The following is a 25,196-nucleotide window of genomic DNA, read 5'->3' as shown; positions in this document are numbered from 1 at the left end:
TAGTCAAAAGAAAGAAATAGGCACTTCTAGATGGCAGCTTACCTCATTAACATCAGCTGTCTTTGGTGACACGACATGTCTTGATCCGCGATGACTGTACAGGGAACCTCGATGAGCAGCTTAGTCTGCAACTCAAACCTTCAACAGACAACACCAGATGAAATCAATTACAATGAGTGCCACAGTTGATACATATATTTAAAGGCAACGTACAACTGTGCCCATTAATTTGGCCATGTAGGCCAGGTTTCAAAAATCCAGATAAGCACCTGAGATTTAACTCAAGCTTTATAAATATCCATTTCATATTTGAGTCAAATGTAGCTATAAACTGAAACGTGAGAACCTTATACGTGTACTAGAGAGAAGTGTTACGAAAATTGCTAGCTGAGAGGACAAAATAGGAGTGTGCTTTATAGCCTTTCCTTGACTCAAGGGAAGCATGGAGTTAGCTTTGCACCCTGCCTTTAGCCTACAGCCCTCTCCAAAAAAAATGGGAGGACGGTTGTTTTCAGTGTTCACCTTCGGTGCAGGCTCTGTGCAAGCTATAATTTGAAAGTAATTGCGGTAATTGCTGTTACTACAAAAGTTATCACACACAAGCTTAATTTTGTTCACATAAAGCTCTGCCAGTAACGGCACCATTCATCATTTTCTGTTAAAGCAGTAACAGGTGCTAATCTGCACACAGCAATGGGTGCAATGCCAGTGAGCAATGTGCCAAAAAAGAAAAATCACCCTCAAAGCTCTCTGTCATAGAAAAACAGTTCCTAGCAATATCTCTATAATTGGACTCAACTGAAGAGTGAAGAATTATTTGCCTTTTTCATGATGGGGACTGTTAATGAACTGATTTTGTTTCTTTCACCTTGATTAGCTTTCTGTAGGAAGATCTGGTTTAGCTCTGGAATAACAAATACCCAGCTGCTGTAATCTTGTCAGTCCTCCCACTTACAGAAAACTCAATTTTTTTTGTAAACCTCTTTTTTGATAGGCTGCTGTACTATTACCAGCTATTCAAACACAATGGAAAATGGTGCAAAGTAGACCCTAATAGCATTTTAACAGCAGTTTAGCTTTTTTTTTTCTTCTAGTTTTGACAGCCACTTTTTAAGTTTTTAAAATGCCTTGTTCTTCCTGTTCTCCCCAATACATAACATATCCTCCTGGGGTTCTGCATGGTACCTGTGAAGTACCCTTGGCACTGTATTGTTGGGTCTTTTGCTTACTGTAATAAAATCATAGAATCAACCAGGTTGGAAGAGACCTCCAAGATCATCCAGTCCAACTTATCACCCAGCCATATCCAATCAACTAGACTATGGCACTAAGTGCCCCATCCAGTCTTTTCTTGAACACCTCCAGGGACAGCGACTCCACCACTTCCCTGGGCAGCCCACTCCAATGGCAAATCACTCTCTCTGTGAAGAACTTCCTCCTAACATCCAGCCTATACCTCCCCCAGCATAATATGAGACAATGCTACCTTCCAGAGCAAGATAGCCCAAACCACTTGTGTGCTTTGATTGTATAAACTAGTTTATTCAGTGGCACTGATTTAACCTGCACGAATCATTCTAAGCGTGTAGCAAAGCGTTTTCCATTAAGTATGCACACAATCAGACTGATGGACTCCACAGTTGGTTCACGCTGTGTATTTGAGAGCATTCCAAACATAATGCCAGGTGCATCTGCATGGGTTTTGCCTCAGTAAATGAATGCATTTGTGCTGCTTAGTGTGCACGCTTCTGTTACCAAAGGCGTGCTAATGACTGCACACAGCCAGGAGTCATTCCAGTTCACAACAATCTTGTCTATCCTACAGCACACACTGAAATGATGTTTGGGAAAGAACAAAGTTGGCTGCGAGCTCTGCCTCTTGCTTCAGCCAGTGAGGGGACTTACTGGAGAAGCTGAGTCAGGTGAATTCAACCATGATACATGATCAGCTGGGGAGGCAAGGTGAAATGCTGGAAAGACTTCTGTCAGCAAGAAGTTACCATGAGTAAGTCGCTTTTGGGTAGTATCATGCTTCTGAGAAACTCTCCAAGAGGACCTGGTGAAAAAAAAAAAAAAACAACAAAGGTGAGAAAAACCAAAATAAGTTTCCATACACAATTCACTATAGCTCATCCTCAAAGTATTTTAAAAAGAAAGACTTTTCTTTCTCTCTTTCACAAAAGGGGAAACGGAGATATACGGAAAGGATACAAATATATGAAATGTAATATTGATGACATTCTTCAAATTTGCAAATAATTTCCTCCTAGTATTGAGGTGTTTTCTGAAGAGGATCAGAAATCAAAACTCTCAACTCAATGTTTATGCTGGAATTAAAATAAATAAATAAATAAAAGTATGACAAGGCATAAAAGCGAACTGAAATGCTAATACTGACATGAGCCTGAAAGATGCAAAACTTTGTGGCTGGTAGCCTCTGATGTGTTGCATTTCACATGTTCGTTATTGTCTGATGTTACAATATTAAACAGATAGAATTCTAATAATTAGATGATATTAAAATCAATTAAGATGAATCAAAACTATTAAACATCTGTACGCATTTCTTATTAAAAATAAAGTAAATGAACAGTGCAGGGTTTTCCCCACTGACCTGCATATTTCTGCAAAATACTTCAACTGTGAAACAGGTTTGGCTGTTGGTTTTTGCTTTTGGTTTTTTTTTCCATAAAAAAAGATTCAGTTTAAACTTTCTCTTAAGCCTTGTATGTGTTGATATTATATTGAGTGGAATTACTCTCATGTCCATGACATCAGCATTGACCATATCATTAATTTAGGGGTTCACTGCTCAACCGCATGTTTAGTTTTCTGTGTTGAAGGGTTGAAGAAATATATTCATGTTGCTAAGCTAGCATGGAGATTTAGACTGTTGAAGCATAAGTGCTGTTTGGAAAAGATGTGCCATTTACATTATACACAAAACTATCTGATACACAGAAATATGAATTATTACTGTGTATATATGCCACATTTAAGTATTGCATGTTCCATATATGCCTTTGTAAGACAGTACTTTATGTAATGACTGTACAGAAATGCTTTAACAAAGCAGTGCACTTTGAAGAACAGATTTTGTGCTAAACAACAAAAGGAAGCTATTAACAGAGAAGCTATAAATTAACTGAAGCTGCTGAAATACAAACCAAGTCACATATTTGCCATCAACAACTTCAGTGTCCAAAGACACAGCAGCGATAGAAGCACAGGACAGAGCAGATCAGGCACAGCTGGCACTTCCCTGGGAATGTGCCAAAGCTCTCCCCGACACTAACAAAGCTCACGGTGCAAAAAAGACCAAGAACACAGGGCTAAAAGTCAGCAGTTACTTGTTGGCGAGCAAGTAAGATATCTAAGCATACAATTACATTTTCTTCATTCCCAAAATAGAGACTGCTGGTGCACACAGCTCTCTTAGACAATCAGGAAGGAATTGTGTGGACTTTACAACTGTGGGATAAAAAAGCTGAGGTAGTCACAATGCTGACATTTGAAGAAAAACCACACAAATATGGCATGTATTTGGGGAAAAACTTCAGAAAGAAAAAAAAAAGAAACTGTGGAGATGGAAATAGTTTGGGAGCATAGGTGAGTTAATAAATAAACCCAGTTCTCTTGATTTGTATTAATGCATGGCTCCTAGTCATACCTAGGGAGTGTCTCCAACATCCCTAGGGATACCATTTGACATAATATTAGCAATGCATTTATAGACATACAAAATGTATGTTCTAAATGTTTCAAATACTGAAACTTCTCTGTGTGTTGAGAAACTAAGACAGTTTTAAGACACCAGTGAAAAAATACCTCTGTATAGAATAACTTCTTGTGTGATGTGGCTCTTCCAGTTTCATTGAAGCCATGCCTGCACGGAGCAGCTGGTATGTCTGATCTACATGTATGGTCTCCTCTTGAGTTTGCTGGATTTGGGATCAGCTGCAGAGAACTCATGTATTTGGATAATGGATCTACCTCTTCTGAAGTTCCAGTGTTTGAGAAAGCGCAGCCCAGAAACCTTAGCAGGAAATGAAACATTTGCAGCACAGAGAAAAAAAATATGCATGAGTTATGCTTTTTATATTAATATAGTTAGATATTGTAGATAGTCCTTCACCTCTCTGACTGATCCATACAGATCAATCCATGAGTGAAGGCTTTCCTAAGTGATCCTGGGTTTGATTTTTTAAAAGATTATTTATATCTAAAAGAACTCTTATTCTGTTTAAGAAAATCATTTAACGAAGAAACTGTAATGGCTTTAGTGCTGACAAATGGACAAAGCCCAGGAAATTTAAATATAAATCCAACATTTCTTGTCAAGCAAAGAACCTCCTCCCTAAAAAAGATAAGAAGAAGGGGTCATTGTTCATATTTTCCCAGTACTTCATTAACATAAATACCCATTTCTCAGGTAGTGGAAGGGTCCCTTGAGAGTGGTATTATAATATACACAAAACTTTAAACTTCATAATTATTTTAAAGAATACCTGTAGTTTTATATGCTTACTTCATGATTTGTCATTTTTAACTCATGCTTTTCTACTGCTGAATTTATCCCCCCCCCTATTTTTAATAATAGGTTTCTGTGCATAGATAGATTAAATAAAAGAAATTATGTGTGGGATGTGAGCTCTCATTATACAAAATGCTCCTATCCCTCTGGCTTTAGAGATAACTTTCTAAACACAAATTGCTTCAGTAATTAGTTTTATTGAATATATTACATATTATGGCATAAATCCATGTGGAGCATTTATTATCTGAAGCAGAGAAAACACATGCAAAGAGTTCTAGGATAAACAGAACTGTTTAGTCCAACTTAAAAGCAAACAAACAAAACCAACACTGCACTAATTTTTTGAAGTTATGATTTTTAACTTCCATAAATTTAATGCTGCCATAGTTTTGTATGATTCTTTTAGTTATCTTCAAATTTAAAAGAACTAAACATAATTTGCATATTTATTTCTGCTGTTGTGGCTTAGCTCCTCACATGGGGAAGTTCTAGCTGAACAACTGCAACACTACTGACAGCCCTTTATGTCTTACAACATAAATAAAATGTCACTTCATTTCTACTTTCACCACTTGCAGCTCTTCAGAGGACAGGAAACTCATAAAACTAACAATAATAATCTTTGCATTATTCTCTGATTAATTTTCATGAGATTAATTTTTAAATCACTATTATCAAATATACATGCATTTGACATGGAAGATATTGTCTTCTTTTAATTTTTATCATTGCAGCACTTTTTTTAGTTGAGTGAATGTTGAAACTCAGGCTAGAAGCAGCCATGTGTGCTACGTGGCTGGTTGCTGCAGCATGCAAGAGTGTGGCTACCTATTGGACAATAATGGGTTGCAGAGCATCACATGGAAATTTTGCTCTACATCATTGCAAAAAAGAAACCAATAAGCTAAGAATTTCAGAGAATTTGGAGATATGAAGAAGGAGGCAGTCACTAGACAAAGAAATTTGGGATGTGAAATATATTGAGGAAATATCGTCTTTTTGAGTAAAATGATGAGCTCATGGAAATGCACAGTAACTCTTTCGCAGCCTTGTGTGTGGCCTGGATTTCATCTTCCATAGCCATGAATACCCTGCAGCAAATATTTTTGTCTGTGAGGAGAGAAAACAATAGAACCACTTGCAGTATTCCTAGAACACACAGTGAATGGATTAATGGTACTGAACCCTTCAGAATATATTTTTTAAAAACCCTTTATTTTTAAGAGCAGTGCAATTGTCTGTTGATATGTGAGCTAAGGCATTTGATACTTTTTTTTTCCCTTAAACAACACATTATGACATCACCTAATGATGCATCACTTCTCAGGGATTTTGTACCGAATCTTTATGTTTACACTAACGATGTAATTTAAGACAGCATCTTATGTAAATCCTTGAATCTCCTAGGGTCTAGGAATGAAATGCAATGCTAATTTGATTTAGTAATTTGTTCTCTCTCCCCAGAAACACACAATTACTGCTTTTGAAAGACTTTTTTTTTTTTTCTTTTTCCATTGCACCAGGACTAAATTGAAAGTTGAGTCCGCAGCAAAGCCCAGTCTGGGAATGTAGCAGACCTCTGCTACTCAGCCTGCTACCAACCAGAACACACAGTGCCAGGAGATTTATTCCTGAAACTGGAATGTTCACTCTCTCTCTCTCTTTTTCCTTAAAAAAGAAAAAAAGTAATTTTGAAATTCCATAATAATACTCTAAACATGAAATGCGAGCTGAAAATAGCATGTCTCTCTGTATGCCTAAGAGAGAAGGCTTGTAGCTGTGCATGTGACTGTTTGCAGAAGTAAAGAGAGGAGGCTGTGTACGTGTGTGTGTGCAGTAGTGTAGAAATAGTTCATCAAATGAGTGGTTTCCTGTCCTGATCCTGATTTTCTTTCTTCCATGAAAGGAAACGGAGATAATTGATCTGACTTCCATCAGCACATGAAAGAAATTGTCGGCAGTTTGTTTTCTGCAGGGCTACTTAAATATATGGTGAGGTAGCAAGCGGAAAAAATCACCCACCAAATTCTGCAGCAGTCACATACGTGGTAGGCACACCCAGGGGACTGATGCATTCTGTTATTTCTGAAGTATGACTCTTTTATTTCCTTCTCTCTCCCTCTTCCTTCTCCTTTAAGGATACATGATGTCCCTCCAGGTTCTGCAGTCTGGGTTTGATTAAATAATTATAAACTTCAAGCAACAGATCTATCATTTACATTCCTGAACATGCCAACATGTGCCGTTTGTGGGGATGCCAACCAATACCAAAGCTTCTCTCATTATTGTCATTGAAAATACAGTGGTTCAATGTTTGTGCTATTTCCTGGATTTTGGCGACATAATGTTGCCCAGCAATTTGCTCTCAGTGCCAACAACACTAAAGAACTTCATAATAAATCCTTTCTATATTTACTCAGTCCACCACTGTGTCACTGAAATTAGCATTTTACGATCTTATGCTCCAAAGCATCTATTTTCTCTCTTTTAACTCCATGCTATTATGAATCCTAACAGAAAATCCATCAAAGCATGGTTTGCTTCAGCTTTTCTGTCTAACGATTGCTGTCAGTCATGTTTGTTTTCTGAAAGGATGTGGAGCTTGTAGCTTCATAGTAGATGACAGTAAAGATAACCAAACTAACCAAGAAAGAATGTTTAATTTAGAGATATTATAAAGAGATTAGTTTAAAATGTCAGATACCACCACTTCATACAGGCTAAAATACAGAAGACAAAATTTAAAGAGCAGGGTACCACAAAGTAACAGGACTAGATCCTGCTCTGAAGTCCAGATGGGACAACTCTGCTCATCTGAATGACAGGCAGAGTGAAAAGGGAGGGTTTGGCGCCACTGAATGAAACTATCATGCTAATAGAAGAAAATAATATTCAGTGCTGGGGCTTTAATAATGGTCTGTTCTCAGAGATACTCTAGCCAACTCATCATGGAAACCATGGAACCACTGGGGCTCAAACACTGTTGTGTCTGAATAATACAACTCTTGGCTTAAAAGAGAATGAAAGGGAATAAAACAGTGTCTTCTGCATTGAAAGCTTCAGAGGGGTACTCTTGTAACCCTTGAGTTGAGGGTCCTGTCCAGGTTATTGGTATCATGCCAGATTCCACTCATTTGTTGTCTTACCAACAGATGGTGACACTGCAGGCTCTGCCCACTGGGAAAAAGAATAGGTATTGTTCAAGCAGGGGAGCAGCAGATATTAAATAGATGGAGGGGAAAGAGTGAAGCAGGGACTTTGTAGGAAAGGGAAGAATGGATCTTATAGAATAGAGAGCAGAGTGAGATAGTTTTTGCTTTTGCAGTGGGAAAAGTGAAAGTAGGGCTTTCTGAAAAGAGGAGAACGACTTGAGAAGAGACTTGTGAAAAGATGCATGGTGGGACCCACAGTAACTTAATTTGTTGCTTGCTGAAATAGAGATGTTAGAATTTTCTGACTAACAAAAGAGCATCATTGTTATCCTCTCATAACCCTTGAAAAGCTCAAAAGATTTTGCTGAATATTCTGGCATAGAGCAAGTCCACCAAAATAAACCTCGTAGCCCAGAATGGAGTATTTTGGAAATGTTCGTGTGTGTGGAGTCACGAGGCTGGAAAGGAAACTGCTCTGTAATCTTAACCCTCATGGCAAAAGCAGTTTCCACAGCACTGTGTGATGTGGGTGCACACAAGCTGAGTTACAAGCTTTCACAGACACAACCTATCGTTATGGAAAGCTCATGGCAGAAGTCACTGAACCCCTCTTATCACGCCCCTTACAATGGTGCAACTGCCACGGCTGCACCCACGGCAGCATTAGGGCCACTTGCACAGACTCAGGAGGAGAGGGCATGCTTTGCCGCATCCCTTCAAGCATTTTCATTAACCACAGAGCATTCAGAAGAATAAAGATGCTTGCAAGGAAAATAAGAGAATGCATGGCAAAAAAACCCCAACCAAACAACTACATAATTTGCAAAATAAAATTAAGGGTTATTTGGCTCATCAGCTTACAGTCCCTACAGACCCACTCTCTTCTCTCAGTGTGAGACCCGTGGGATTTCCAGCAGGAAATCAGCCACCAGAGGACACTCTGATTTCTTTGGGAAAACACTGCTCTGGGCAGCACAGATATGTGATCAGGCAACTAAGCTGAATGTCTCTTAAAACTGAAAATCATCCTGATTTTCAAGGGAGAATATAAGCAATCTTGTAAACAACTTCCAAGGCACGACCTGCATTCTGCTTTTCATGAGAAAAGCTAAAAAAGCAGTATTTTCTAACATTGAGTTGAACACCCTTTGTCTAAGCCACCTATTAAGCTGTTCGCTTAAGCGTGGTAATGAGACAGGCACATTCGATTACACAGAAAGAATATGTCAGCTGGTTGCATTGTTAAGGCTTTCCCTCTGTTTTGGAGTTTTGTCATTTTCCTGCAATGATAGTGTATATAGTTTGTTTTTTAGCCTCCATAGCTGATGGAAGGGTCTGGAAAACATTAATAAGCACAGGAAACAGGAATATTCATGCAATGCTGCTTGCACAGATAGCTGGCTGTGTAGTTATATCTGTAATTAGCTAATATCAGGCACACATTAGGTGAAAACATGAGACCAGATATACAAAAGTGCTCAGTTTATGTCTCTGATGGGGCAGCTTCCCTGAGTGGAAGTATTCAAACACAAAAACTCTAGGAATAGTAAAATGGACATAAAAAGAATCCAAATAACAAAAGCTACCCTGTTTTTCTGTTTCTGATTTTTCTGCTCTAGATGTATTGTTCGCATTTTCCCCTGGTTTAAATCTTTTAAGTTCAGCGTGTCACTGCTAGAATTTGCGAGGAAAGGCACTTCTGTTAGCCTTATAAAACACATCAATCTCCAGAACAGAGAAATCTCCTGGTTTATGACATGCTATTGAGGCTGTGTTCTGCTTAGAGAAGGATGTGTCAGCTCCTTCCTGTCGGCACTGAGGACACAGGTACAGAGAGGTGGGACACAGGTTCGTACATCTGACTGGAAGTAAGCCGGGTGAATGCACTGGCAGAGCTTCCAGCTCATCAGAGCAACTCTACTGAGCTAAGCAACGAGCCTACACATTTTATGAGTTTGAACAGTAGGCAGAGACTGAGCCCTAATTCTCTACGCTTGTGGTGTGACCAGAAACCACCTCTTTTTCTGCTTCTGATTTTCCTCAGTAGTAAGGAAAACTGAGCTACAAGAATAATATTTCACCAACAATTTCTTCTAAAAGTATTCTAATAAAAACATCCTGAAACTAGCATTCAGCTACTTCCGTTTCTAAGTAATTTTTTTTGTTCTATGTTTTGAGATGGTGGTTTAAAAAAAGTGGGGTTTACCTTAACAAGCACAAACCAGAAAAAATATTACTGAAAATAAATTTTAAAAAGTTTTGCTCTCTAATATGATTAAATTACTACCTTAATTAATTATTGACATTATAGTAGTCCTTCCCTCAATTTCTCACTGATTGACAGGGAAAAAAAATCTATAAAGCAAATTCTGGGCTTTTAAAACTATGAATATAAGAAACCAAGGGAAAAAAAGGTTGATGACTTCTCAGAGATCCTGAAATACAACAGGTATCAACATTGTTTTAATGTATTTTGCCTGCTTTTATCTGTTCATGCTTCACTGCTAGCTTGTTGCATGGCTTGATTTGTTATTTTATACCTCTGTGCACAAAGGTCACTTACTCCACTTATGTTTTTGCCTACTGGACCTTATTTGTTTTGCCAAAACCACTACTACAAGGATGACAGAAAAATCTGTTGAAAGATATGAAATCCCTATGATACAAGGGCGGCTGTGACTGTTCTTACACTTTCCTGGGTCGATTTTGGACACTGTGCTCCTGAGCTAACATCTTTGGCAGGTTAGCAGTGATACAGGTTGCAGTCTATCAAAAGACCTTTGCTAACAGTGTGTGCATACACTTTTAAGTTACGGAATTTCTCTTTCCATCACTTTTGACAATACCCAAGCACTCCTATGTACTTCCATGCTCAGTAAAGCCCTTGAAGTATGCTTAAAAAGGAAGCTATGGCTCCAACAGACATTATGGAAAACAATCATTAAAAGGAAGCACTGTCTCTGATAGATATTAACTTCAGACCATTTTGGGCTTTGGAAATTTGATCTTTCCCATGCCATTCTCCACCATGTAACATCCAGATGCCATGTGTCATCACCATGCACTCCTAGCTTAGTACAGTATGACAGGAAAGGGACTCAAATTCCACCAGGGAAGGTTTAGTTTGGACACTAGGAAAAGTTTTTTCACTGTAAAGAGTTGTCAAGTACTGGAACAGGCTGTCCAGGTAAGTGATTCAATCATCATCCCTGGAGGTATTTAAAAGACCTGTAAACATGCTGCTTAGGGGTATGGTTTAATAGTGGACTTGGTAGTTGTGTTAATGTTTGGTCTAGATGATCTTAAAGGTCTCTTCCAACCTAACCAATTTTATGATTCTAAACCTTGGATATTCAAGGACAAAATATATGTATTCTTTGCCTTTTACACCACTGTCCTTAGCCTCAATAGTCAACTCACATCTGAAAGTGGAGCAGAAATACATTTGAGGCCCTGAACTTTGCCTTTCCAGTGGTTATCTTAAGCACTTAGTGTTCCACTGATGTTTTTCTTGTTTTAAAAAAATGGTGTAAAACAAGTGCAAGATTAAACAGGATTTTTCCCCTACTGTCTAGCAAGACTCTGCTTGACACTAGGAATTACTTCTGCCACGATCATCATTAAACAATATTGCCACAAGCAAAATATTACATTGTGCAAACCAAACAAAACCAAAACAAGCCCTTTCAGTCCTTTAGGTTTATTCCCACAATATATTTTCCAAACTCATACCCTCACTCTTCAAGAAAGTACTCCAAAAAATATGGTTTGCTGGGTGGGGGGGGTCTTCATTGGCCTTGTGCCAGTCCATTCATATGGGATTCTGCCACAATTGCTGTTTTTCTTATCAGGTAAAGTGAATAATAAGTATGTGGAAGGCAAGAAGAAATGGCATCTTATAAAATAATTAACTCCTTTCAATCCTTAACCATCCTTAGAAAAGACTATTAGATATAAGAACAAGGCATCAGAAACTGGAACAAAGCACAGAATAACCAAGTTAAAAAAAATCACTAAGAACGAACTCAGTCTTAGGGCTATTTGATGACTCAAAGCTCTAATGGATGCAGGAGACAATATTCACAGGGGTAAATAGAAAAAAAAATAGAATCATAGATTCATAGAATGGTTTAGGTTGGAAGTGACCTCAAAGATCATCTAGTTCAAACCCCCCACCATAGGCAGGGACACCTCCCACTAGAACAGGTTGCTCAAGGCTTTGTCCAACCTAGCCTTGAACAGCATTAGAAGAGATGTTGCAGCTTATTGATTTATGGGAAAACATATTTTTGTCACTTAGCGTCATATTTTCATTGATTTACCTGAAATATTAGTTCTATATACTTTTATCTCTCAACTAAGCCAATGAGTACACTAGGGCAGATGTGGCACTGTGTAGTCACAATCCTCTTTAAGGCACACATGATAAAGTAGTAGGTGTTGATGTCTTTACCATGAAGCTATGGAAAAGTTTTCCTTCTGGGTTCATCTAATCCAGTGGAAGACTCTGCTCTCTTCAAGAACTCGTGGTCACTTTCCTGTCAGCACTTGATATACACTTTAAGAAGAGCTTTCTAATCTTTACCTTTGCAGCTGAGATGAATTTTCAGACATACTACATAAACCATTTCAGTGGATCTGACTTATTTTAGGAACTACAAAAACTACTAAACTGAAACAGTACCTTAGCTCTTGAAGTCCGTTGCCTGAGACTGCAGCCATAAGTGTATTACATAGAGGAGCCTGGAGACTATTTCTGTACAAAGTCCATTCACCAAGACTCAAGCACTGTAAGACCAAAAGTACAATAAACTTCATTAAGAAAGCAAATGAACAATGACATTACAAAGACCTATCTCCCTGACAGCAGAGAGTTTGCTAAATGCATGCCTAAGAACATTTTAGCAATGTATTGCATACCATGTTGTAAAAAATGTATTTTTAAACCAAACCATAGTTCTCAAATATGTGTCCTTGCTGAACTGCTACAGAGGGGAAAAATAATCCCTAACTTCAAATAGGGAGGCTACATTACACTGCTGCTAAGGGAGCCAGTCATGTATTGAAGAACTTTGTGACCCTGACTTGCTTGCTGGCCAGTCTCTCCAGTACTATTGGGTACAGCCAGGAAAACCCAAAACATTTCTGAGAAGCCACATAATTCATGAAGCCCCCTGCAGGGGATCAGCCTAAGCACCCATGACCTTGGGAGCAAGCAGAATGTAATGCAAGCACATTTTGCTGAGAAGGAACTGACACCTGACTCTGCACCAGTCCAGTTGATGAGGAGTAAAGCACCATTCTCCTACAGGCAGGCATGTAAGTAGGCATAGCTGAAACACTGTGTGTTCCAGTAATCTAGGATGACAGGGGAGACATTGCAGGTTATTACATCTAGCACACATTGAAGCCTTGTTTTGTCTAACTTGTGCAATATTCTGGGGCTCAGTGATCTTGCCCCAAAGTCAGTGAGGGAACGTCAGGGGAGAATAAAAGGTAGCAAGGAAGAACAAAACCACTACTATACTAACACAGGCCCAACACAGAGACTGGGCCACATTTGGGACTGATTTAGAAAACTATTTGGCAGCATCTGTGGAAAAAAGGAAGATAAACGACACTTTTCTCAAATCTGATTTCTACAAGTTAAATGAGAAGCACCCAATGCACCCCAATCAGCTACAATGATAATCCTTCTAGTGTTGAGCTCATATTGTCTTTTTGATTGTTTACGCATGTGGTTGCATACATCCATATCTAATATTTGTCATTTGGTAGTGCCTCAACATTTTTCCAGTGGATGTAGAAAAAAATGTGAGCCTATAGCAACACATTGGCCATTTTAGTTACTTCTGGAGGCCCGCTGCTGCAAATCCACAACATTACTCTCACTCTGTCAGCACCTGAAAAATAATCAGGTTAGAATGGGGATATCAGCCTTGAAACTTGAATTAGAGGTAAAGCATCGTGAAGCTATTTGGTAGTGCTGAGCAAAAGAGCATCAGTGGAGGGGAGACAATTCCTCAAGATCATTCCTCAAAGACTATTCCTTCAGTCCTGTTGTGACAACTTTTGGTGACTGGATATTCTCAGAGACAATTGACACTAAAAGAACACAGAATAGAGAGGTATTACTGTCCCAGTACAGGACAGTGCTTTGGCCCATGTGTTTTTATTAGAGCTGAGAGAGTTTAAGAAAAGAGTCATGTAATGTGTATGTCCCCCCGGTGAGTTTATGCACGCTCTCACAGCTCTAATAAAAACATACGATGAAGGTAAATTAGGGCAGACGACTGCTTCTGTCAACACTGAGCAAACAGCATTTTAAGGTTTATGTGTGACTTAGAATTCAAGAATGCAGACTTTGTTTTTCATTGATGGGCTTGTTAAAGAAAATTCTTTGATAGTTCCAGAGGAAAAAGAAATTATATAGAAATGTGAAGAGATTAAAGCAAAGAAAGAACCTTGACATCAGACAGGGGCTTGTTTGATTAGGTCACTCTGTAGACTAGAAATAATTAAAAATAAAGAAGACAGATGGAAGATGTCAGGTGCTTAAAACAACATCTTGATTCTACCAATGCTTGTGTTGGTGCAAGCCAAGACTTCAGGCTTCACAGATGTCAAACATGTCTTTTGGCTGAGGATCCCAGGAGGATGGGGAGAGGCATCAGAATTCAGTGTGAGCAAAATGGAGATTGTGCAAGTCTGACAGCAATGAAGAACATTTGCTGCAGAGAAGGAGCTTTCCCATCACTGTTCTGGAAAAGGCAGACAAGCTTGCCTCTAGGCTGGTTCCCTGCCTTTTGCTCCTCACCTGCTGCTGACTGCTCAGTCTGCCTTTGAATTAATGAAGTGGCTATTTGCCTTAAGGAGCAACTTGTTCTAGTCCCAGGAGAACTGCTCCCGCCTGCCTGGTGGCTGCAGCGGCAATGCCAGCAGCCTGGCAGGTGGTGGCAGATCAAAAAGAAAAACTCCCACAGAGCTTCTGGGGATTTCCTCACTAATATGCTGATACATATATTAGTTGACTGACTGACACTGCCTAAATATTTGTCCTTTACTGCTATGTTTGGCCATGATTTTATAGCAACTTTGGTGGTTTGTGAATTAGCCCACTTTATGCATGAGCTCCTTTGACTTTTGCTTGCTGCCCATCTGCTAACTACCCTTGCAGGATTAGGAGGGTTGACATCAGGCCATTTCACCTGAATTTTCCCTTTCTCACTGAGAAATGATTAAGTTTTCACCTCCCACCTAAGTGCTGCAGCCAGTAATGGAACATTAATGGACTTTGACAGAAACCAAGGAAGTCTACACTCATATATTTACCTTGCACAACACTATTTATTAGTCCAGAAGCACGGAGGAGTTCTCAGTGTATGCACATCTCTTCAAAAGGTATTTGCATATATTTGCATGCTCGCTAAATTCCCACTGAATAGAGAAGTCTGGGAAGGGGACAGATAGGCTACTGTTTCCCAGCCAGCATGAGGTTCAGCTGCAGCCAGAGCCAAAGGTTGCTCCATAAAATTCCAAGACAGACCAAGACTGTTAGAGGGAAACAAATAAAAAATACCTGGATTTTTGTAGCCACTTGGAAGCTTGCTGCTTAACCATGAAAGCCAGGCAGGTAGCAAAACTGTCCAGGTGATCCTAGAAATACACAGTATTTAAGCACTCACAATTTTGCATTAATATCCAATCTCACATTAATAGAACAGATAACATCTGTCCTACTATAGAACATTAAATAGGTAACTTCTCTTTTCGTAAAGCCAACTCAATAGGATCACGTGTGGTAGTGAATAGCAGTGATAAGTACACATGGTCTAGGAATTCAATTACATTTAAGTTCTTCTTTAATAATGCTCAAACAGCTGGCTGCCAGATCCTGGGAGTGCTTCAACTTTGTCAGGAGCATCCAGAATATTTTAAAACCATCTCTTGACCCTACAGAGGAGGTCAATGTTTCTCCTGGCAACTCACTAGTGATTTTTTAAGTGCTTTGGGTTTTTTCTGTGGTGTAATGCAATTTTACTCATTATCACTACAGATGTCAGACCAAGACTAGCAAGATTACAGCAGTAGCTGGAGCATATGGTTGAGTCATATGAATAATAATCATAAATCCTTCTTGACATTAGCCCATTATTACATCCTGATCATGTCCCCTTGGAATCTCTCATTTGGTGTAATGTTTTAGTCATTATAAAGTATCTCTGGAGGTCTGGATTTATAGAGATCTCTATTGGAGAAGCAGAGCATTAGCAGTATGTTTATACAAACATAAACCATGTGAATATTATAAACCAATATATCTACACATGATTTTTACAAAGAAATACAGGAGAAGCAATTAATGATGGGCAGACACTAATAGAAATGTTTCTTATGACAACTGCAAATCACAGTGAGCCAGTGTGACGGAGACATTACCTGAACTGACATTGTTCAAAACAAAACAAACTATGTGCTTAGAAACAAAAGTGAAAAGAGGCAGTCTTGACAGTTTTAAATGGCAATATTTTTCTAGTCATTACATTTTATTTGGGAAGAAAGAAGGGTGAAGCAAGCTATGATGGTAGCAATAAGGACACATTTTTTTCATGTGTTCTTTTCAGAAGGGTTTTACAATTAGAGGCTACCAATTTCCTGGCCACCTGCAGCGAGCACTAGTAGTCACAAAATCTCTGGGTAGATTACAGGGAAGTTTTGATCTGCATGCAAATACTGATGCTGATTTCACTGTGTCTATAATAACCTGGCACAATATGCTAAATCAAAGCACTCAGGGTTTAAAATATGTTCAGTCTAAGTATCATAGTTACCAAACATCAGTCCCAGTGATATGAGAAATCCTGAGAAGCTTTCTTAGGGATGAATTTTTGTGGCAGGTGTCCATGCCACAACTATAGTGAAAAGAAGCTCATTTGAACCTAGTGCTAGAGCAGCCTCCAGCAAACCTTCCCTAGATGTAACAGGGATACCCTAAAACTGAGTTGAAGGCTCTTCACTGAGATAGCATGTAATAGGTGGTCCAAATATTTACAGGTGAAAGCCAATGCAAATGTGTCAACTGAACAGCACTGGCCAGCACTATTGTGTTGAAAATGGCTTACATGTTTCAAGAAAGGGCATTTCCTCAGTCATGGCAGATTTCTTTTTCACAGCATTCACCACCTAGCTGTCTCTTCAAAACCCACACTAGCTGCTGACCTGCTCTCACCCCATATTTAGAACAATACAGAGCTGTATCAGCCACTGCTTGGAGGTGCATCCTTTATGTTCTCCCTCCCACTGCCTCTCTCTTCCCATGTGCCCTGTCCTTCTGCTGCAGTTCTGCTTTTAAAGGAGAGGAACGTTTACAGGAAATGTGTAGCATAAAACTATTCAGCTTCACTTTGCAATGACTTCTCCTGATTATACTTAAGCCCCTATGCTAACCACACCAGCAGGCAGCTGGAGCACTATTTTATGCTATGCCTCAAGTACTTCTTAGTCCAAGTTTCCAGGGCAGAGTTGTAGTTTTCTCTACAAAAGAGGCCAGGGGCTAAGATTTTGGCTGTCTGTGCTCAGCATCCACTTCACAGAATCACAGAGTTAAAGAATTGCTTCAGTTGGAAAAGATCTTCAAGATCATTGAATCCATCATCTAATATACCAAACCACTATGTTGTGTAGAACCACATCTCTGCCTCTTTTAAACACCTCCAGGGACAGGGATTCAACTATCTCCTGGGGCAGGCTATCCCAGCATTTGAGAACCCTTTCAGTGAAGAAGCTTCTTACAATATCCAATCAAGCCTTCCTTATCCAAAACAGATCAACACTCCCTCCCAACTTAGTGTCATCTGCAAACCTGTGGAGAATGCACTCAATCCCACTGTGTGTATCATTGGTAAGGTATTAAGGAGAATTAGTCCCAGTACTGAGCCCCAGGGAACACCACCTGCAACTTGCATCAGGCCTGCAAAGTCCAGGGACAAGGTCTGCACAATCAGGTTTGATCCATCCTGCAGATGAAGCCTGGTGAGACTTTGGCCTCACCAGTGGGAGAAGTAGCCCATCTTTTGATTCACGAGGGTTTTCTTTGGAAAGGATGATTTGTTTTTTTCCCAAGTACAAAAGCAATAAACAAAATAAAATTAATCCAAACACTAGAATACAACAAAAGTCAGTCTCCAGGCCTGACCAGCTGTCCTGACCTTTACTGGAAGATAAACCAACTTGGTACATCTGTGATCATTAAATACATGCAGGCAAAGGCACGAATGCTTGAAGTGATGTAACATATTTGTGTTTAAAAAAATAGCTCTGCTCTTTAATTAAGTGCATGAGTGTGGATTTAATCTTTTTTTTAAAAAATTAATTTTATTTGTTTGTTTGTTTGATTATTACTGTAATGCCTGTTATTATTAGAAAGTGATTCCCAAGAGTTGGCATGCTCTGGTTTTGTTTCTTGCAAGTAAGTGAAATGTTTTGGTATTTGCCAATTAATAGGGCTTTTGAAACTGCTTCCTATTTGAAGAAATAAAGCAGATTGTGATAGAGAAGTTATCCAAGAGGCTACTTTAGAGAGATGCACCAGAGATGACATCTCTCTTGTCATCAGTAAAAGTGATATAGAGCATATTGCTAAGTTATTCGGTAATTTCCAAAGAATCCCCTTTAATGCACAATAAGAAACAGATCTTGGTTGTCTTTTCATGGATGTCAGACTTAAACAAAAACACAGAATGGACTTGCAACCAGTGGTGTGAAAGGGTACTTTCAAGTACAGGCCTATTAACTAAAACATTCTGCTATAAGATATCAAAAGACTGCCTATTTGCCACAAACTGCACAAAGTTATGCCCATTTTTCTTAGTGGCAGTAAGTGGTTTTAATGCAAGTAAGGGAATTTAAAACCAGAAAGTCCTTATTACAATTCATAGCGCCCTTTGTCCTTTGATAATTAACACCATATTAGCATCTTGAAGGAAAACCAAACTCTTAAAACAGGGTATGTTTTTTCAACATTTTGTACTAAGTGCCCAAAACTTTACTTCTGGAAGTCAATTGCATTTAATTGCATATAGAAGAAAATACAAAACAAATTCTAAACTTAAGTCATGCCAGAAATAAAGGAGGACCAACATACTATTAATTAGAAAAATATGCCAGGGATAATCATTGGGGAAAAAAGAGTCACATGTGATATTTGGGATAAAGCAATTGTATGTGCTGTGCTGGAAAAAGACAGTATGAAAAGGAAGGGAAGGGAAAATCAGGCAAAGCAGGGGCATGCAATTGCATGAAATATGTCCCTAGAGGCTACTGGAACCAATTTTTTCCAGTTTTAATTAGTCTTACCACAAAACTCACTTGGTCATAAAAAAAGAAATAAAATCTTGAACTCAAAAACCAACATTCTGAATACAAATGCAGAACAGGGAAATGGCAGGGGCAAAATATATTATCTTACTAAAACAGGACAATATTTATATAGTATGCACAGTGATTCAGAAAAATAATTTATTTGCATCTAAAATGTAATGTGAAGGTTTAAAGCACGCTCCCCAAGCAAACCTGCTCAGTGATGCAGAAACAAGAAGGTAACAATCTGTCTCTCCCACCAAACCAAGCAATAAGCAATACTCCTTAGATCAGAAATTTCAGTTAAATGTAGACCTGATATTCCTGGTCCTTCTCCATGTATTTGTGACTTAGGAGATTTTATTCAATATCCCTTCGCAATAAGCTTGCTTGATAGACTCTCAGAAGTTTGGATGAAGGCTTTTCAAGAAAAAAAAATTCTGAAAGAAACATCTTTTCACTGAGGTTTTTTTTTTTTAGCCTCAGAACATTTTGAAATTTCATTTATAATCTCAGTCTTTTGGCACAGATTTGTATAATGCTCCTTTCTTTATTCTTAGTTTCTGGCAAGTCAGCAGGAGTACACAGTGTACAAACTACTGATGCCTAACGACCAAAGTAATTGTGATAGCTTGCTCCTACTTAGCTCCTTAGCATGGAGTGACATATGTTGCACAAATATTAAGAGAGAAAAGAGAGACACGAACTAATCTCTTCAGAAGTTTTTGGACTGCTTTTAAGGGTTCCACAAAGGGCGATAATGTAGAGCAAAGCCATTATCTGCCACTGCACTTACCACTCCTTAATTTTTCCAGCTTGGCTTTGTTGAGTTTAGGACCCTCATTAACCTCTTGGCATTGCTCTGGACCATACAGACACCAGTCACTGTGGAGTCTTCTGGTGATGTGAAGTACTGTCAGGGGTGGTTAAGATATAACCACTGTGAATGAAAAGAAGACGACTTCTGTAATCAGATGAGCACTTCTCCTTAACTTAAAATGGATAATATTGACCTGTGTATCATCAGACTGCTATTAACATAGCACAAACTAGGAACAGTACCTTATAACAACAAACAGTTTGCAGAATTACAAATATGTCCACAGATTGTGAACTCATTTCATAGTTCTGGAATAAAAATTCTGAGGAAATATCTCTTTCTACCTAGAATGTTGATTTTGTGTAAAATTGCAAACACACCCTGTTTTCATCTCAGAACAGAATGTGTTAACATTTGTTAAGAACTGAGGATTAATACTAAGCATTTTTTAAAAATCCTAGGAACTGTGAATACTGATTATATTAAGAAAAGGAAAATTTGAATATTAACCAACTCAAAACTAGTTTCAGATGAAAAGTCTGAGGTAAGATTATTCTTGAGAGTATATTCTCCTTATTTTGTCTACTCACTTAGAGGTCAGGTGAACAAAAGCCTGGTCAATGCATCTATTTCCAGATTATTGCAGTGTTGCATCATCTTTCCAAATTGGAAAACTTCCCCTCAATTTATTTCATGCTGCTACTCCTGAATGAATTCATGCCAGAAACACTCGTTCCAAAAAGCTGTCTACCAAAGGGTGCCAGAGGTGCACAGAGGGATTGGGATGAGACTGAAATTGCACTGCAGCACACAAAACCTCCTCACAGAGAGTGCTGATTTGGTCTGTAACAGTGTTTTCTAAAAGAATAAAGTTGCTAAGGAGAAACAGAGTGATTTTAGGAAACAAATTCTATCTAGTTGCACTGAAATCTCATTTGAATGTTCTCCTGGTCATACTCAAGTTTTCTGAAAGCAATGCCCTGCTGTGTAAGATGACAGAGTTACAGGGAATAAATGCCACAGTTCCATCAGGTTATCTATACGACATTATCTTGCTTGACTGCCAGGAGGTAAATCACAGAAAGCTGCTAAGGCAGAAACCAAATGAACACACACAACCCTCCAAGAGAAAGAGAAAAAGGAGAGAAAGAAAGAGAGGAAGGAAGGAGAGGAAAGAAAGGGAGAAACAAACAAACACAGATTTTGAAGATACCAAAGTAATAGGGGCTGGGCTGTAACGTGGCAAGTGGGGTCTCATCGAGTGCCCTGCTGACTGGTCAGGTTCACTCTTCAAAAGGTATAAATGTTGCATCGGAGGTGGATCCAAACCTTGTACATTTCCCATTACAAGGGAGGAGAGAGGTGGCAGAGATGCAAGCAACGTGAAAGGGATAATAGGAAAACAGAAACAGTGGGTGCCGAACAGCAAGACAACTCTCCTGAGCTAAAGATGATGGCTGGGACTACCTGCTTGAGTGAGAGTGCAAGATCAGGATCAAAACAGGAGCAGGAGCTCCTTTTCTTACAATGTTACTGCCCCTGGCAGGCAGATACCATTATGGTTTGAAGATACTGTAAGTCACTTGAATCAGTTGCTACCAGGGTTGTCAAGAGAAACAGTGCTTGGAGGTGAATCTTTAGTATAAGCATGAACATTAAATTATGGGCGACAATCTGGCAAAAATGAATGTAAGAACAAGGAGCAAGGAGACTTTCAAAACCCACCTAGATGCATTCCTGTGCGGACTACCCTAGGTGATTCTGCTTTTGGCAGGGGGGTTGGACTCGATGATCTCTGGAGGTCCTTTTCAGCCTCTAAGATCTTGTCATTCTGTGATCAGATACAATCCCAGCAATAAGAAAACCTGAAAGCAGATTGTCAAGCAATGCCCAAAGCTGTTATATATTTAACAAAATTATATTTACTGGAAGATAACATTCTTCTCTCAGCATCTGGATTACTGGAAATTTTGAGTAAGTCTCTGAAGATTTATAATTCAGTGTTTTTTTCCTATGAAGTAAAGGATATCTTTGATTCTCCTAGTAATATGATGCCGTTTTACTGTGACAAGACTTTGAAGTATTCTCCTAATGTTCATTATTTGTTTTAATGAAGGAAGTGTGTAAGTTGTCTGAGAAGAGTATAATACACATAAGCACTGGCCAATACTACTTCCTGCAGGAACTATTATTTCTTTAATAGCAGTCAAAATATTTGTTGCTAACCAGCTATATTCGACTTTATAGTACATTGAAAGACAAGCCAACTTTGTACAGACATGACTAAAGGTTATGAGACAGCTTTCTTGTCAACACCAAATGACATACACCAAACTATTGACTATTCCAACTAGAAATGCTCAGAGATCACCTTTACGAAATACGAAACAGAACCCTAAGTCTTTCTTTGATGTTAAGATTTTACAGACCAACAATAATGCAATCTGGATGAAGAAAGACATCACTTTGATAAAATATATGTTATTCAGTCCTACATACCTTTCTGACGATGTAACACTGCATTCTCTTTAAAAGACTATTTTTTTTAGTACTATAGACACTTCAGAAGAGTAAAAATGCAGTGCGTAATAAAATTGTGACACACAGAAGAGTAGTAAAAGACTAGTCTATATTTCCTGGCCCCAACCAACTGACAGGGTTAAAAAGGTTAATACTCTGACACAGGACACCAGCAGCTACTGTTATATGGGGAAATCTTTTACTTTTTTATATTACCTGTCATAAGAAAAAGCAAAGAATACCTTAAAGCTCTTTCAATTGAGCTAAGCATCTTCAAACAACTTAAAAAACATCCAGATCTAATGGAATTATTTGTTTACTGTATAGATTAAAGCACAGTGCTGGTTGAAAAATGTCTTCTAAAACTACTACAAGATATCCTTGTTATGTTATATACTATGGTTAGACTTCTGACTTTGTTTACAGTTTTGGGTAGTGTTCTCATTTATGCACTACTCGAGGAATACGATTACTTGCATACTTACTTTCTTACTTTTAAATTTGGAAAGAAGCTTATATAAAAAAACCCACAATTAAGAGGCTAAAATATTAACAGTAAAAACAATTATTTCTAATTGTAGTTCTGAATTCCATTTGATTCCATGGGATTTAACGGCATGATTTATTTAAAAAATCTGGAAGGGAACTGCAACTCCTTAAGCATAAAACCTTCAAATCATTTGCACAAAAAATTATTAACTTTATGTAATATTAATTTTGCATAAGGTTTCAAAGGTTCTAGGTGTTGTGATTTGCTATTTGCATGGAATATCCAGCAAAATTTTCACTGGAAGTTATAAGCTTCAGAGACACAGCATTAACATGGATTCCTTTTCAAAGAGAAATTCCTGTCATTGGTCTGGTAATGATGTAGGCTTTATCTCCAAAAAACAGATTAAGAATATTTATGCTCAAGGAAAAGGCCTGCCTGTGTAAAAGAATGTTCAGTTTTGCTGTATTCACATTTATAAGATGTCTTGCAAGACATTCTGGAATATATTATTGTAGCTAGAAATAGTCATCAGAGTTGAGCCTGCTTAACCCCTACTACCTGCAGAAACACTATTTACTATTATACCCACCCACAGAATTCGAGAAAAGTATTTTGAACATTTTTGTTTTGCAGCTTTGGGGTTTTGGTGTGTTTTTGTTTGTTGTTTTTTTTTTTATCATAAGACATCTGCACTGTCTGGAAAAAAAAACCCAAACATTTACATTTGGGCAGTATTTTACAGAAAGTATTTTTAACTTCCAATTCAGGCTCCTATTTACAAGGGAAAAATCTTTTGTCTCTCATATGCTAACCTGATCTAAACTTTATTTGGCAGTGCTAGGTTAACAACTGGACTTGATGATCTTAAAGGCTTTTTTCCCAGCCTAAACGACTCTAGGATTGTAACGTGTGTTCTTGCATACATTTCATATTTAAGCTTGCGCCTTCCTGTTATGACTGAGATCACTGCTATGTGAGTAACAACTGCTTGTGCCATATACAAACACAGCACAGTGCCTCCCGAGGGGACTCTATCTGTACACCAGCTGAACGGCCAGCCAAGTCCTGCTGAGGTGCTACTCTTCCTACCAAAGAGGCACTCAAACCAAGGAGGATAACAACTACTCGGCCTAATTTACTATTCATCGGCTACATTGTTTCTTTCTCCAGTAATAAAGCAATATTTGTCAATCTTTATTTTATCCTTAACTGGGTTTACCTAAAGGCTTGGGAGAAAATTCTCTAATGAGTAAAATTACGAAAAATCCATTTCAGCACTCCATAGAACTGCAAAATGTCCCTGCCCAGAGCGAGGGCTAACTCATTCTGGGTACACCAGTACTTACCAACTCGAACCACTAGGGTCACACTCAAAAGCTCTGGAGCCATGTCGCGCACTGGCGGGACGGTTGTTGCCCGTATGGGGCTGGATCTGCGTCACGGCAGGGCCGGGAAATGGAGGGGCAGGCCTTGGTGCAGAGGGTCGAGGTTGGGGGAGCCGGCGTGGCTGGGGGAGCTGGCGTGGCTGAGGTCCCGCACAGCCAGGCTTCCTCTGGGGCAAGGAGTTTAGAGGTGCTGGGTTGGAACGAGGGGGGCCGTGGCTGGGGTGCCAGCGCAGAGCACGGCCGACCCCCGGCGGAGACCTGTGCCAGGGGCCCAGCTTCCCCCGCGCGGAGACCTGTGCCAGGGGCCCAGCTTCCCCCGCGCGGGGCCTGGCCCGGCTGGCTGAGGGGCTGGGCGCCGCGCGCTGCCCCGAGCTGAGCCGGCCCTGGAAGCCTGCGAGGCTCTGCGCCAGCCGTGCCCGGAGCTGAGCCGGCCCTGGAAGCCCGCGAGGCTCTGCGCCAGCCGTGCCCGGAGCTGAGCCGGCCCTGGAAGCCTGCGAGGCTCTGCGCCAGCCGTGCCCGGAGCTGAGCCGGCCCTGGAAGCCTGCGAGGCTCTGCGCTAGCCGTGCCCGGAGCTGAGCCGGCCCTGGAAGCCTGCGAGGCTCTGCGCCAGCCGTGCCCGGAGCTGAGCCGGCCCTGGAAGCCTGCGAGGCTCTGCGCTAGCCGTGCCCGGAGCTGAGCCGGCCCTGGAAGCCTGCGAGGCTCTGCGCCAGCCGTGCCCGGAGCTGAGCCGGCCCTGGAAGCCTGCGAGGCTCTGCGCCAGCCGTGCCCGGAGCTGAGCCGGCCCTGGAAGCCTGCGAGGCTCTGCGCTAGCCGTGCCCGGAGCTGAGCCGGCCCTGGAAGCCTGCGAGGCTCTGCGCTAGCCGTGCCCAGAGCTGAGCCGGCCCTGGAAGCCTGCGAGGCTCTGCGCCAGCCGTGCCCGGAGCTGAGCCGG

At 39.9% G+C, this 25,196-nt stretch overlaps 1 protein-coding gene across 13 annotated transcripts in view; it reads right to left on the bottom strand.

The window, feature by feature from the left end:
- Positions 1-25,196, bottom strand: part of LOC135182515 (uncharacterized) — a 98,290-nt gene that overhangs the window by 68,564 nt on the left and 4,530 nt on the right. For 10 of the 13 annotated variants that reach the window (XR_010305230.1, XM_064156688.1, XM_064156692.1 and 7 more), the window contains exons 3-9: positions 21,593-21,732; positions 19,844-19,987; positions 15,269-15,345; positions 12,374-12,477; positions 3,829-4,036; positions 1,906-2,056; positions 43-138 (exon numbers count right to left, since the gene is read on the bottom strand). The gene's annotated coding sequence lies outside the window, so the exon portion shown is untranslated. The remainder of the gene's footprint in view (positions 1-42; positions 139-1,905; positions 2,057-3,828; positions 4,037-12,373; positions 12,478-15,268; positions 15,346-19,843; positions 19,988-21,592; positions 21,733-25,196) is intronic. The other 3 variants (XM_064156694.1, XM_064156689.1, XM_064156693.1) reach the window with 3 other exon arrangements.

Source organism: Pogoniulus pusillus, chromosome 16 (assembly GCF_015220805.1).
Source record: "Pogoniulus pusillus isolate bPogPus1 chromosome 16, bPogPus1.pri, whole genome shotgun sequence".
Lineage (NCBI taxonomy): Eukaryota > Metazoa > Chordata > Aves > Piciformes > Lybiidae > Pogoniulus > Pogoniulus pusillus.
The sequence above is the reverse complement of the archived record's forward strand: the minus strand, read 5'-3'. Positions and strand labels throughout refer to the sequence as shown.